General features: G+C 47.4%; 1 protein-coding gene and 1 long non-coding RNA gene across 2 annotated transcripts in view; one reads left to right on the top strand and one right to left on the bottom strand.

The window, feature by feature from the left end:
* Window positions 1–5915, bottom strand: part of TNR (tenascin R) — a 190019-nt gene extending 184104 nt beyond the window's left edge. The window contains exon 1 of the mRNA XM_044267360.1: window positions 5886–5915. The gene's annotated coding sequence lies outside the window, so the exon portion shown is untranslated. The remainder of the gene's footprint in view (window positions 1–5885) is intronic.
* Window positions 5916–8846: 2931 nt separating this feature from the next.
* On the top strand, window positions 8847–11123 carry LOC122918659. Its single transcript, XR_006386652.1, has 3 exons — window positions 8847–9160; window positions 9908–10328; window positions 10699–11123. It is a non-coding gene; the product is annotated as an uncharacterized LOC122918659 (long non-coding RNA).
* Window positions 11124–15408: the final 4285 nt, after the last annotated feature.

Below are 15408 nucleotides of genomic sequence, written 5' to 3'. Positions count from 1 at the left end.
AGCGTATTTCTCAATATTTATACATGGCTTTCGTTTCCAATCAATGCGATCATCTGTTCCTTGCTTGCGACCGCTCCCCTTGCCCTGGAGGTAAGAGGCAGACATGGCCTGCCTCTGCCACCTCCGTGGGTTACAGAATACTTGCTTACTACTTCCTTGAAATCTGGAGAACTGAGAAGAAAATGGGGCATTCTGCGATGATCAAAATAATGGAGGAAAAAATTCTTATCAGCTTGTTTACACAATTATGTAAATGATAAGCACTTATACATGGCTGATTCCTCAATTATTCATGGTTTGAAGCTCTTGAAAATTCAGTTCAACTAAATAACCTTTTCTTCAGCTCTTACTAGGAACAAGGTGCTGTAATTTGAGGAAGGACAGACGAAAATACAATTTGATGAGGAAAATCAGAGAAATACAGAAACGACTATAATGTAAGGGGAGCAAGAACAAAATGAAAAGCATCACAGATGCTCCAGGTTTCAAGCAGGGAGAGAGCTTCTGTTCAGGTGGACCCACAACGAGATACGTGCGGAAGAGGGGAGATTGCGTTAGTGTCTAGCATCCCCTGTCCTCATCCCAGGCCCCTCTTAGCTCAAGCCTCTTGCCACCTCTTATCTGGACGATGAGAGTCGCTGCTTAGCAGAGCTCCCCCCTCTAAACGATGCTTCCCAGGGGACTTTGTAAAAGGAAATCTGATTACGTCCCTCCCTGGCTTGGACCTCTCCAGTGTCTGCAAGAAAGAGTTGAAGTTTTTTTGGGATCTCATTCTTGAAGACTGTTTGTCACCCTCTGTGGCCTCCACGTCCCTCCTCTTATCATGTACATAGTGCTGTCTACACCTTGTGGTGCCTCAGTGACCTTGGCCATGCTGCTCCTTCTACCTGGACTGTGTCCCTCCCTTACTATTCTCCCTTCCTGGTTTCTCCATTCTCATGGAGAACTCCTAGAACACATTCCTTGCTGCCCCCTGCCCCTGCCCCCAAGACAGGGCTGATGACTCCCATTCTGCTTCTCTACGGTATGTGACCCCATCAGCTCACTAGCCCATCGCTCTGTAATTTGGGGAGGGAGCCGCAGGCTTGTCTGCCCTAAAAGAGCATTGTCCTTGCGGTTGGGATCCAGACTGTGCAGGGCACGTAGTACGGACTCCGTGCACGTTTGCAAAATTAAGTTGAGCCTGTGGCTTGGGCAGGTGGGATGTACCGTGATACGTGGAGGAGTGGCTATATAGTGAGAAGTGAATCTAGGCTACTCCTTCACAGAATTCCAGATAAGAGGAGAGAGTCACAAAATCAAGGCAAAGCTGTTTTTGTCTGCTTGCTTTTAATGGAGACCAAGGATTTGTTCGCAAGCAGAAGGGGAGGAAGTAACAGAGGTGAGAGGAGATGTGAGTGAGGAAAGGGACATGGCTGGCTGTCACCCTGGAGAACGGGGCAGGGAAGGGGCTGAGAGCTCGGGGGAGGAATGAGCCGTAGAAGGAGGAGGGACGCTTCCTCTCCAGAGAGACAAGGTCAATACAGCAACCTGGGGAGGACGACCTTGCAGGGGCATTCTGAGAGGAGGAGCAATTCCTCTGGTCCTGGCCTTTGCACAGGGAGAGACGGATACCCAGTGTGAGCACATCCTTGCCACATAAACTTCGAGATGTGAAGCGAAAACACGACCTCAACGTTTAACTATCGGTTCATGTTCACCTTTGTTTGGGTTCCCACCCCACCCCACGTTCCGTTTTGGACTTTTTCTAAAGTGTGCAGAAGAGTATTACACTGGGAGGCAGTCACATCTAGATGGATTCCAAAGTACGTGTCCCCTTCCCGGCATTGAAGGCACCTGTAGGAGTCACAGAGGGGAGCTGACCGTATTCGCCAAGATGAAACCTTCTGACCATTTTATACGATTCTCGGCCCAAGTCGGGTATTAGGAACAGTAATACTGAATTAAATGACTACATAGCAGCTAGTGGTTCAATCAGCGTTTGTTGCCTGGAACCGAAAGTTGTCGGTGTGGGATCACAGACAGAAGTTTCCCCCACAGAGTATCACACACAGATTATACCTTTGTCCTGTGCCCCTGTCCCCACCTGACCTTTCCTTAATAATGCATCATCGCGGAGACGCATCTCTAGGCAGGCTCCCAGACCTTTCGAGATAAAAGGGAGCTGGCAGGTGCACGCAAGCCCGGTTTCAGGCCGCAGAAAAGCATGGGAGCTGTCGTGCTTCAGAACCTGTCTGCCGTCCAGAGCAGCCATGAAGCTGGGAGCTCAGCTCCCCAAATATCACATTTATCTCAATTTGGCAAGAGGCTGAAAGCCTATCTGGGGCCATTTAAATTCTAATGTTATTAAAGGCTCGTCTAATCAGCTTTTAAAATAAGCTGCTTTCAAATGCACGAGGAATGAAGGTAGGATAGAAGCAGGCCAAGCGAGGCCCTTCAGACCAGCCTGGTGAGCCCCGCTCTGACCTGCCAAGGAGCCATGAGGCGACCTGCAGGTGGGACGGTGGGACGTCTGCGGTTTTAACACCAGCCCAAGCTGGTGAAGAGCTCCTTGTCCGTCCACCGGGGCAGAGGGCTAATCTGGACCATCCAATGCACTCCTGCGAGGTCAATTGTACACACGTGACAAGTCTTGGCAGGGAGAGATGGACTGGCTTTGGGGTCAGGAGGTGGCTTTGGGATTTAATCAACAGCGCAGCTGGTACTTCTGAGAACTCCTTCTGAATAGGCATCCTGGTGACTTGTGAGAGTTTCCACTGTGGGGAGGGCCAGCAGGATCGCACACCCCCGCCTGGAGAGTTGTTCCCTGGCTTTGAGGTAGGCCCCCCGTGTCCAGCAGCGGTTCGACTATCCCTGGCCCCAAAACCTTTTGTCAGTCCTCTCCTGAAATGGAGCTTAAGCCTGATGTGTTTACAGCTCCGATGTGGTTTGGAATTCTGAAACCAATTCCAATGTGTGCTGCCCCCACTTGCCCACTCCCCCCTCCCCCACCCCACAGAGCAATTTTCTGATACCAGCTGTGTGTGCTGCAATTCAACTCAGTTCTGACACCTCCTACCTGGAGACAGTGTCAGAGTCCCCAGGCTGAGGCCTCAGACCCGCAGGACAGCCCGCACCGGATGCCAACTGCAAATCCCCTTCCCCTGCGCGACCAACTGGCTCTTAATCAGGGGGGCCCACGTGCCCCTGCTTGGGTTCAACTAATTTGCTAGACCAGCTCACGCAACTCAGGGAAACAGTTTACTCGCTAGATTGTCCGTTTATTACCAAGGATATTAAAGGGCACAAATCAGCAGCCAGATGATGAGACACACAAGGGCGAGGTCCTGAACGAAGGCTCTTCTGGCTGTACGGAGTTTGTGGGCCCAGCATGGCGGCTCCTGGCAGCATTCTGGCGCCCCCGCCCGAAGCTCTCTGAACCCAATCCTTCTGGAGTTTACGGAGACTTCACTACATGGGTGTGATGTGTTAAATCATTAGCCTTTGGTTATTGAACTCAGTCTCCAAACCCCCCTCCCCTCCCCAGAGAAGTGAAAGCTCCAACACTCCAGTCTGAAAGTTGATTTCCAGTGCTCATTCTCAGGTGCGTTCCCAAAGTCCCCACATTGACATAACTGGGGTGTGGCCGAAAGGGGTTTGTTATGAATATCAAGATGCCTTTATAGCTCTTACTGATGAGGGAGTAGAAGCCAAGCTGAGGACAAAGCATAAGAGGTGACCCCTCCCAGCCCCCCTTCCCCACACACACACTCCCAGATGGGACGTGTGTGACACTGCTCAGACACTCCTAGCTGCCCTAAAGCCAAGGGAAGAGAAAAACAAATGGTTAACTGATAGAGATCAGAGTCCAGAAAGACAGGGGTCTCCCTCAGTTTACAAATATCTTAGTGATTCACAAGAAAAAAGCATTCTTATTAACAGCCTAACTTCTGGAGACCCACAGACTCAATTTCCTAGAGCCCTAACATCACCCACCCATCCACAGAGATGTGGGAAACAAAGGTAGGAGGGCATATAAATAAGATAAAATTTCCTTATAACCTGCAGCCCATAGGCAAGGGACCTGAGATAGGCAGAATATAACGTCCCTCCAGGAAAGCTCCCAACTGTCTTATAATGCTTTACTAGAGGGAAAAACCACCTTATTAACTTGACAGTGGCAAGGCCTCCATTATCTTACTGGTGGTCTTTAGCAAATGGAAGCTCTTTTGAAAACCTCCCTTTTCCAACACCCAAGTACAAAGTCATTCACCCCCCCCCCATGCCCAAGCACTGCCAGCTGGCTGTCTTTCCGCCCACGGGTCCTGTCCCCATTCTTTAATAAAACCACCACTTTGTACTATAAAGACATCTCAAGAATTCTTTCTTGGCCATCAGCTCTAGACCTCACCCCACCGAACCTCACCTCCCTTCCAAACTACACCATCATCACTTAGGACATTTGGAGGGTTTGAGGAGCTCTGTGCCAGAAACTGTGAAGACCAAATATGTATTTCTTATTATAAATTACAGATCATGAGGTCATCAGGCGGCCTGTCGAACCTACCTCATTCAGAACTCAGCTTAGAAACCAACCATGTTTATTTGAGCAAGTTTCTTTGGCCCGAGTGAGGGGTCTGGGGAAGGAGGGAGATGTTAATCTTGTAATGCAAGTGGCTTGTTGAATATTCCTTTAGCTACAAAGTACTTTCTCTCAGCAGAGCCCTAGTAAGTACAAATGTCTTCATCTCAATACATTTCCAGGGATGCTGTCCTGACAGCTACCGTCAGTTGCCACCCAGATGGTCCACCCTGCTCCAGCTCCACTTGGATGCAGAGGATTTGATCTCAACCAGCTGCTTGCCTAAAAGCACCAAATTAACCAAATTACTCTAAAGTGTGAATGGCTGATAGCCAGCTTAATGTGCTAAGGTCTCTTGTGAGTTTCTAGGCTCAAAGTTGTCTTAAACAGCCTGGGGTACTTTGTAGCCAAATGTCGCCAAGTGAGGCAGAGTGTGGGCTGGAAGTCGCCTGAACTCCTTCAGATGGGGGGTTCCGCATAGACTCGTCTCTTGCTGCAGAGTGCTGGGACGGATAATGAGCACATTACGAGTTCGAGGTTGGAAATGAGTTTTTCCTGAACTCATTTTAGCAACTGTATAAACATATAGAGAGAAGTTGGTGGGTCTATTATCATTGTTTTGTGCAATAAAAAAGGGCCACACCTATTTGAAAAGTTCCCAATTCTGTGTGTCAAATTCGAGTGCCGGGGAAAGGGAGTACAATATTCACTGTGCCTGTCAACTCTGAATCCTGAGAGCCTTCTCCCATGGACCATTTTTCAGAAGGTTATTATTTCAACCTGAAAATTCTTTAGACATATATATGTGGTGTGGAAAAGGAATTAGGAAAGCTTTTAAATTAAAAGAAATAAAACGACAGGTTTTTCCTCTAGCCATATAAATGGTTATGGATAGAGATAAAGCGATGGATATTTTTTCATAATACTTTATTAGAGGTTTTGGAACTCCAGAAATTTGAGTCGGGCTGGTGAATAATTTAGCAATGATTCCTGCAGGCCCAGGGCAGGCGCAGTTGGGCTGGGAATCAAGCCTAGTCTCTTGGAGGGACAGAGAGTAGTAATACATTTTTATTACAGACCCCATCATGAAACGCATTTCAGAAATATTTTATGAAAAGCCAAAACCTTGATGCCCAGTTTCCCCAGCTTTTTCTGAGATGCCATGAATCCCAGGGGAGCTAATATATTTGAGCACCCCGTTTCACAGAGGCTGTCCCCCAGGCTATTGTTGCAGTGACAAAGAGGCTTAGTCCCTGGTCACAAGCGAAAACCTTGAACTGGCTATCGCAGGGATGGATGGTGAAAGTGTCACAGGAATTACTACCTTTAGCGACGGGGTCTGCGATGTCTTCTGTTTCCCACACGCTCTTCACTCCTGACTCCAAGAGACCTGGCCTCTGTGCAGGTGTGATGCCAGGTCCACCTGAAACGGGAATAGGGAGGGAAGAATGATGTTGATGTTTGCAAAATAAGGAGCCTCAGTTTCCCTCTGTTTCCCTTTCCATCCCAGCCACCATATCTCCCTTTCAGTAAACTTGGAGGTATACGTGTGGATGTCGAAAACGAAGAAAACTAGTATATAAAGTTATTTTGTTTCCTTTCCAGAGAGTTCTATTATTTTGCTAATTTTCTTTCATTCATTCTCATGGCTTTGCCATAAAGCGGTTAAGTATTTAAGGAAAAAGTTCTACAGAATGAGTATAAATCCAGAAATGTGTTTTATGTGATAAAACTGTTCTGAGATCTTTACAGGTGTCTATGGTAACATGCCTCTGCGATCTGATGATGACGGATGCCTGGCATTTCCGACAGGTAGCTGCCCATTGCCCCCAAACCGGGGCCCCTCTTCTGTGCCTAATGTCCGCATCACTCATGCGTTCCTGGGTCATAGAAGTTACCACTTACTGTTAGCCTCCTCATCTGAGCTGTTCTCTCTCTGGACCCTCTGTCCTGCTGCCTGCTTTGGCTCTCCTCCCGTGAATGATGCAGCACAGAGAAGTTCACCAAATACTCATTGAGGAAATGGATGTAGGGGGGCGGGGGGCAGAGGGCGATCCTGTCATGCTAGAACCACCCCTTACGGAAGCAGTGGCATCTACTATGAGTGGGGAACGTCTGTGTCAGCCCTTTGCCAATCTGTCCAAGCATGGCTCCCATGCAGAACTTGGACCAGGGCTCCCCCTGCACAATTCCCAGGGACCGTCGACACCACTCATTACGATGTGATTATGCCCTCTTGGGTTTCTTCCCACAAATCCTCGGAGCCTTCTTCAAAGGGGACACTGAGCCTTAGGGATCTCCTATGTAATTGTAAAAATCAGTTAGCTCTGGGGGGAGGAAAGAACAAGGCTTTGGCGACAGTGTAAGCTTGCTCGTCTAAGTTCTTCCTAAATAAATTAACCTACCCAGGGAAGACCCTCCTGGAACCTGAGGATTGGAAGAAGCGGAAAGATCATCCAGTTCTGGAAGGGCAAATAGATTTCATCAGTCTATTAGTAGGGGCTGCTTGGAGCATGGGGTTCGGAAAGATTCTGAGGTTGCATCGTCGGGAAGGGGAGTGTTTATTGGAGAACTGCTCAGTGCCCAGGAAGGGGAAGCATTGGAAGTAACATAAATGCTGGGGGTTTTCTTCCTCCTGTTCTAATCCAACTGCTCACCAAATGGAATAATTGCACTTCCTCTGGTCAGTGTGATTTGCACAGTGGCTGCACAAATTTACAGCCCATTTTTCTGGCAGAGAACTCGGATATTAAAAATTTCCTTCTTCCGTGGAATGAAAACTCCCTCTCCTTTTTGCTTCTACCCATTGACCCTTTAATTTCTCACCCTAAGAGGTGATGACTTCACTCTCGGAAAGCTGGTTCAATCTCTTTTGAACCAATTAAGTCAAAAGTCACCAAACGAGTCAGCAAAATCCCCTTGAATGTCCTTGATTAAAAATCGATTCCTTCCACGTACTGGTTTATTATCTATTTTTTCCAATAGTGAGTGTAAGCCTACTCACTCACTCTTTTAAGTAATGTATATTCATTTACCACATTTTAAACACCTTTGTTTGATAGTCTCAGAATTATCAAAGTGATAGGTGCTCATAGTACCAAGTATAACAATATGAAGATGTACACGGAAAAAGCTAATCATTCCCCAGCAACCTCCGCCCCTCAATGTCACATTTTAATAGACCAGCCTGTATTTTTCCACATTGTCATGAGTCAAGTTCCCTGGAAACAGACTGGAATAGATCGCGTGCACTGAAGAGTCACGGGGCACACTCTTGCGGGGGAGTACAGGAAGCAGAATAGGCCAGAAGGAGCTGGGGAGCTGTCCTGCATGGATGAGGGACAGACCTTTGGACCCCATCTGCCTTTGGCTGCACCCATGGGGACAGGAGGCACAATGTTGGGAAAAACAGCTTCCTGTGGCTGAGGGGAACTCGTGGACCGGAACCCAGCCTGTGAGCTGCCCACACTGAGAGCACCGGGCGGGTGAGCGTCCTGTGGGCTAGTACCCTACGGCACCCACAACACACGCCCTCCCAGAAACCTCGTCATCGAAACCCAATCAGGCATAGCTATAGGATGTTTTTGTACACAGGTATAGGATGTTTTTGTTTATGTGTTTAACCCAAATTCTCTGCAACTTGTTTTGACTTAACATATGAGCGTCATCCTTTTTTCGCTCATTTGCTTATGCATACACACACATACTTTCACAAAAAGGACGGTATCAGCCATCCAGGCTTTTTTTGTGCCATGTCCTTATTTTTTTTCCTCTATCGCTTGCCTCTCTCCACCTACTCCCCCTCCCACACCGACCGCGTTCCCCGCAGCTCCCAGGTTGACAGCACGGGGTGTAGGCTTCCGTCCTTTCCTTTACGCTCATCTAACCACATGTATTCCTCTGTGACTCTGGGTGGACGCTCTGGTTTGGTGTTTTGGTCATTGGCAGCAACCATTTGTTAAGACCTTCTGAGTGGCCGGGTCTGTGGCAGGCACTGGGGACACCAGAAGGGGACACAATCTCTGCCCTCAAAGAGCTCCTGCCCATGAGGGAGAGAGAGCCTAGGCGGGAGTTACAACAGTGGAGGTTCACTCACGGAGCCACCTGCTAAACACAGTTATTTTGAGAATTAGAACTAGAACGTGAGGGTCCCTGCATTCTAGGTCTTCCCATGTAACTAGCTTTTACTTATTTACTTATTTATTTTATTTTTTAACTAGGTTTTTTTTTTTTTTTTAAATAGGTTTCAAATTTAACCTGTAGGCTGAGCCCTGGCCACATTAAATCTGAGCAAGTGTGTGCTGGTCTTCTTGAAGTCCTGACCATACTCGCTGTGTTCTAGCTCATATTGAACCTGATACACCAGCCTTGCAGATACAACATTCATACCCTCACAGACAGACCCACTGGATGCGGTGAGCAAGCCAGACAGCCCTGGAGAGACCACACGGAGGCACCGTCTTGCAGTAGATTTTCATATAACTGGCGACGAGGTGAATGATTGTTATAACAGAAATGGACGCTGGTGGGTCATGACAGGAGCAATGGCTCCCTGTAAGGAGTTCTGAGGCAAAGCTGTTGGGTAAATACGTAGTGCAGGTAGGTCCGTTCAGCCTACACACTTTGTGGAGGACCGAGGGACCACAGGAGACACACACACAGCCAAGGAGCACGGCAATCGACTCCCCAGCAAATTGAGCAAATCGATGTGTTCTTTTGTTCATTCTCTCAACCCACTCAAATACCTGCCCTTCTGTCCTTTATGCACAACATTGCCTGGATAGCCATTTACTGGGGCCAGCTTGTAAGAGCTCATCTTTGAAAAAAATAGTTTTCCTATGAAATATGTCCAGAAAATGTGCACTATATTTTCTCTCCGCATCAAGAGCTGACCCCTCTTATTCTGAATGTGAGTCCAGCAACTGGAGGGTCTGGGCCCGGACTTTGTTGCTTAGGCTCCCTGCCTGTAACTGCCTAGGCAGGATCTGGGGACATGGGTCTTCCGGACAGTGCCACCCATGGTGCCTGGTTGACCCCATGCACGGATTTCCTCCAAAGTCCTGTGTCTTCTTGCCCTTCGGCCTAGGTAAGTCATGGGTAGAAGAACAGCACTACCAGGCCAGATGGGACAGAGCAACGAAAACTTGCCAGGGTTTCAGATTTCATAAAAACAGTTTGTTTTGATATTCAGCATAACCCTCGGCACTTGGGTTCTATGGATTTGTTGATTGCAAATTGCTGAAGATGTCCCAGAAATAGCCACGGGATTGCAAGGAGGCCAGTCAGTTCTAGACAAGACCATCCAATATGCTAAAGTATCACTAATTCATACTTTTTCTCTTACAGGGGTCAGTTGCTGAAAATGAATCAGATTTTCGGAACAATGGCCAACAAATTGTACTTAGTCCTCCTAATGAACAAATGGGAAGTTGAGGCAACTATGGGTGATCTGACCCATTTTCCACTCCTAAACTCACAAAGTCTGCTATAAGAAGGAACCTTGAATGACGACTAGTTGAGGGTCTTAGTCTCAGGCCTACACACTGGAAGGTTTCTTAGAAGGATTTCTCCCACCCATTGGTATCTGCAAGACATTACAATTCAGAAGGATGTGAAAAGTTCATGAATGCATTATCCATCGCCGTATAAAGATTACTCCCAAACTTACTGGGACAATAAACATTTATTATCTCGTGGTTTCTGTGGGTCAGGAATTCCGAAGCGCTTTATCTGGGTGGTTCAAGCTCACGGTCTCATGAAGTCTCAGGTGAGATGTCAGTGAAGGCTATAGTCCTGTGAAGACTTGCTAGGGGGAGGCCCTGGTTCCGTGGGGACTCACTTGGACGATGCTGGTTGCCGCCGGAGGTGTCCCCACATGGGCCTCCGCATGGCTACTTGTGTGTTCCTCCCAGCATGGCTGGCTCCCTCCAGAGTGAGGGATCCAAGAGAGAGCCGGGGGGAAGCTAGCACGTCTTGTACGACCCACCTTATCATTTCTGCAACACCCTAATGGTTACATAGCTTAGCGCTACTTAATGTGGGAAGAGATAACACAAGGGGGTGAACACCAGAACGTAAGGCAAAATTGGGGATCATCTTCAAAGCTGGCTACCATGATGCCTTTTTGCCTTTATCAGGAATGATAAAGACCTGAGAGGGGGAAAAAAAAAAAAAAGAAGAAGAAGAAGAAGAAAAAAAAAAGACAGAAAGCATCTCTGTGTCTTCTATCTCCATGGAAAAAGAAAGGGAAGAGGATGGAATTTTGCTATGAGGATTAATTTAGACAATAAAGAGAAAAGGCTTAGCTCAGTGTGTGGCAGAAGGTAGAAACCTGTAAGGGGCTCTTTTGTTCTCCCTCTTTCTTTCCCTTCAGGGTAATGAGACACCATCTGAATGACAGTTAAATGCCCCCAGCTCCGAGTGAGCCTTCCGGTTCTGCCTCCCCTCCGGCGCACTCCAGCCATAGTTTCCAAATCCAAGGAAGGGATTCAGCCTTGGCGGTTTAAGTTTGTTTTCCCTGAGGAAGATTGGCTGAGGCTTAATAAAGTCAGGATGTATGAGAGACACTGCAGTTCTTTCATATCTTAATTAGCAATTAATTAAGTGGAGGTGCGGGTGTCTGGGTATCTGACAGACAGGCTCAATAATTATCTTTTATCATTATTACTAATGGAAAATATGGTCAGGGTGGTTCAAGATTCCCCAGAATTTCAGCTTTAATTGAACAACCCAGTGGAGAATCAAAATGAGCAGTCTGCCCTTTCCACATTGTTTTATTAAAAACATTTTGAAATTTGGCGGTGTCTTGCACTCAGGAGTTTTGCCAGCCTGTTATCCTGGGCTGTGATATTTAGCTAAGGATGGACGAAGCAGGTGCATCCCCTTGGGATGGCCGGTCCTTCCAGGAAAGCTCACACCCATATTGTGAGGCCTGTGGAGACAGCATCTCACGAACACGCTTCTGCTCCCCCTCTCCTCAAGGAAGGTCTCTGTTTGGAGGTCAGAAAGGGACATCACTCCAAGATCTGAGCTGGAGAAGGGAAGGGAGGAGATTTCCAACCTTGTTCCAGTGATGGTGGCCCCTGTCTCACGGAAGTTCCTTGTGGGAGGGGCAGAAAGGCCTTAAGTTGGTGGTCGACAGCTTCACAACCTTGCGTTGCCATAGGAAGCCAGGAAAGTCAAGAGCACGGATCCAGGCCGCTGCTCACATGACTCAGGGGAAGGAGGCTGGGGCTTGGCCTCCACCCTGTTCTGAGCTTACACACAGGGGGTCCTCTGCAGGTGCTCGCAGGAACCCCCACACGCAGCTCCAAACCTTCAGTCTTCCAGAGGTGACCTTCGGCAGCCAAATCTATGTCAGAAGAGCTTTTCACCCCAGAGACAGCGGTACACTGTGGCCACAGGGGATCATGCAGGGCGACACAAGGGTCCTTCTCTGTCCCCACATGCCTGGTGTCTGTATAGATCATGCAACACCTCCTAGGTGCTCGGCTACCTCATTATCATTATGCCCAACTGGATTTTTCAGATGAAAGCCCTCCTGCTCTGCCTACATGTATCAGGGATCTGATCTGAGCATCTGGCAAGTTTGGAGTCTAGTCAATATCCCTCACCAAGTGGGTAATTTTCATTATTCACAAATCATAGCTCCAACGTGAGATCATTCATCAGGTCTAATGTGAGCTTTGAGATCAGTGGGATAGCTCCTACGTGTGGGGCTGGAAGATTCCGGCGTGTCCCCCTTGCTCTATTTCTTGACACTTGGCTCTGCCTCTGGGGGGCTGGGCTGTATAGGGCAAAGCACCTTTTCTAGGACCAGGCTGCCTATAGTTTCTGGCCTACATTCATGGTGCTTTGAGCTGGTTCTTTACCGAGCATTCACCGTTCCTTGACATCCTTCTGAGCAGCACTGCAATTTAATAACTGGAGGAAGAGGAGATTCAGGGCATGAAAAAGGATTAACAATGAGCTCCGTGTCTTACAAATCAAACTGCTAGCTGCGGTTCTCGCCAGGTCATGTTGTTTTTTTGCTTTTTTTTAATTTCCTTTGTCTTTTCCTACTTAATCTAAATTTCTTAACTTTCCTATTATGTTTCTATTTTGCTTTAATAGTGCGAAAGTAAGTGTGATTTTTAAAAATTTAGAGAGTATGGTTGTGACTTATTTTATCAAGTCTTATAGCGATGGTGCTTAGCAGAGAGTTCACAGAGAGTCCTTGAATTTAGATGGAAAAAAAGAAAATTATACCTGTCTTTTCACCAACCTCTAACAAAAATTTAAAAGTCCCTTTAATTTTAAATGTAGACAACAAGTCACGATAGTCTTAGCAGTAGCTGTAATTTTGTCTCCAATAGAAATCACAGATTTTTTTTATGTCTCATTACATTTGTTGCAGATAGGTTGAAATATTGTTTAAGCTTATTACTATTTTAAAATTATAGTACTTATTAGAGCTGCCAGCAAATCTGGTTATTTACTGTGTCAATAAAGAAGCACATATATTACACATATAACACAGCAAAATTGGTTTTTTAGTATTTTGATAACTGCATATCAATAAAATTGCAGTTTCCTCTAGAATTCCTATTCCTGTATATTTTATTTTATGCATTTATACTGTTATTCTGAGAAGGGGTTCAGAGACCTCAGTAGGTTAAAAGGTCCATGACGTGACAAGGGTTCAGTGGTCCTGGCTTAAGGGGGATGGGGGGCACTGGATGTGTTGACACAGCCCCGATCCAGGCCCTGGGCTTTCTGTGCTTTGCCCTGCTGAATCCTTCCTAAAAGCCTACGAGAAAAGTACTGCTACTCTCCCCATTTTAGAGTCAGGAGATGGAGACATAAAGAAGCTAAGTAACTCACCCAAGGTCATTCAGCCTCTAAGTGGCAGAGCTGATTAAGAGCTCAGGCAGGTGGAATGCAGATGGCCTCCTTTGTCCTTCCTTTGGTTCCCCAAATGGGTCAATACTGCATGTGCTACTTCATTTGCTTGTGTGTGGCCATCCCGGATAGAAGTGCGTTGCCTGGAAGTTTGATGGCATGTGCTTGACCTTTCCAACTGGAATGCAAATACCGCAAGGATAGGGTCTGGGCCATTTTTCTTTATTTATCCCTCTGGAGTGCCCAAGGTAGTAGAATTAAGGGATTATATTTCCAGCACAAAGTTGACTGGTAAATATTATAGCATCTCAGCTATTGAAGTCCTCCCTGCCCCCCAACTTGTTATCTTCCAGCCTCACCTGGGGAGGCAGCATGTCTCTTTGGCCAACTGGCTGTTCTTATTCACAATGTTCCTATTCCTGGCACCCACTCTGCCCTTTCCCTGCCCCATCAGCCTTTCCTACCTCTTTGCCCATGGCCTCCTGGCATCTAAAGGGAGTGGAAAGTTCTGCGGACCAAAGCCCAACACAGATGGATGCTTCATTACCAGGAGGCCGCGGGTGCACTGGGCTTAAGTGATCACAAAACTCCATACCACCCTGAAGGGCACCCCTTGGAGAGCATTAAGCTGGGCTGCATTGCATTTGCCAGACATCTATCACCAGGGTAATTTCCTGCCTGAGGAGGTGTGCTCGCCTCAGTGGAAGGAGCTGAAAATGAGTCCAAAAAAGGGAAAGAGAAAGCTCTGGATTTAGGGTGAGCCCTGGCCTTCTCTTCATCTGATAAACAACCCCACCTTGCTCATGTGGAGGGATGGGAGTATGTTTTCTTTCCCTTAACTGGCTCCTGCGGGCAGCTGATCGGCTAAGCCAGGACTTGGCTCTCAAAGGGGTCCCCTTCAGGGCCAGAGGCTGAGTATATTTTCTCTGATGGCAGCTCTCTGGTCTTCCTCAGTGATAGCCAATTTCTCCTCAAAGGGCCTGACCCACAACTATAGGACTGGCCCAGGGTGTCTTGTCTCCTTGGAACAAGTTCTGTTTTAATTTGTTACATATCATTGTGTCCCTTTGATCCACAATTTAAGGAGGATCGATTGCTAGAGTGGCACAAGGTCAACCTCCCAGGCATCTGAGGACGAGCTCTTCTCTGGTTTCAGTTGGGTTGTGAGCCAAAACTCTATGGCTTCCCCATTGGTCAACATGAGCAGGGAGGACACAGGACTTGAACTCTGAGCAGAAGACACAGCACCTGAGTCCTTCTCTTTCATCAGGGGCAGGCCAGGTACTTCTGTGGGCCAGGGCCTGCTCTTGGGGCCTGTGACCCGAGGCAGCACATGGGGAGTCACCTAGTCAAACACGAAACGGATTAAACCAATGGTCTAAATCCAGTGAGAGCACCGTTGTCATCTTGAGTGGGATGACTCTTTTTTGGGTGACATTGTCCAAGATCAAAATCTGGAGAAGTAGCAAATATTTAACGTATCTGAACCAGGGCAAAATAGGATAGGCAAAGCCAGAGGTCAAGAGCTTCGTGCATGTAGGAGTAGACCAGGAAGTTGGGTATAAGGCCAGAACAAGGCAATCGGGACAATCAGGGCTGGAGTGTCCAAACTTACTCTGCTCAGATGCAGGACTTGGGGGGAATGGGAAAAGGAAGTACAGGATTGGAGCAGTGTGCCTGGGCAGTGTGACGACCAGGCCACTGTCCCTGGGCCTACGGTGGCTTGAGTAGAAGCTCAGTCTCAGCGTGACCTGAGGAGGTGGGGGAATTCACGCTAGTGCAGGGGAGTACGGACGGTGGTTTAGCATGAAGTAGGTCCTAGAAAATGAAGGTTTACTTTCTTTAATTGTTCTAAATGTTCAAAAAGTAAAATTTGATCTAAAACCTGTCCCGGTATGAGTCAAGGTTATCTAGCCTTCTGTTTTAGAGATTGGGGTGGGGTTGATTCTTTTGGGGAGATACTATCC

This window comes from Neovison vison, chromosome 10 (assembly GCF_020171115.1).
Source record: "Neovison vison isolate M4711 chromosome 10, ASM_NN_V1, whole genome shotgun sequence".
Taxonomy (NCBI): domain Eukaryota; kingdom Metazoa; phylum Chordata; class Mammalia; order Carnivora; family Mustelidae; genus Neogale; species Neogale vison.
Note: the sequence above shows the minus strand (reverse complement) of the source record. Positions and strands in the feature narration are given on the sequence as shown.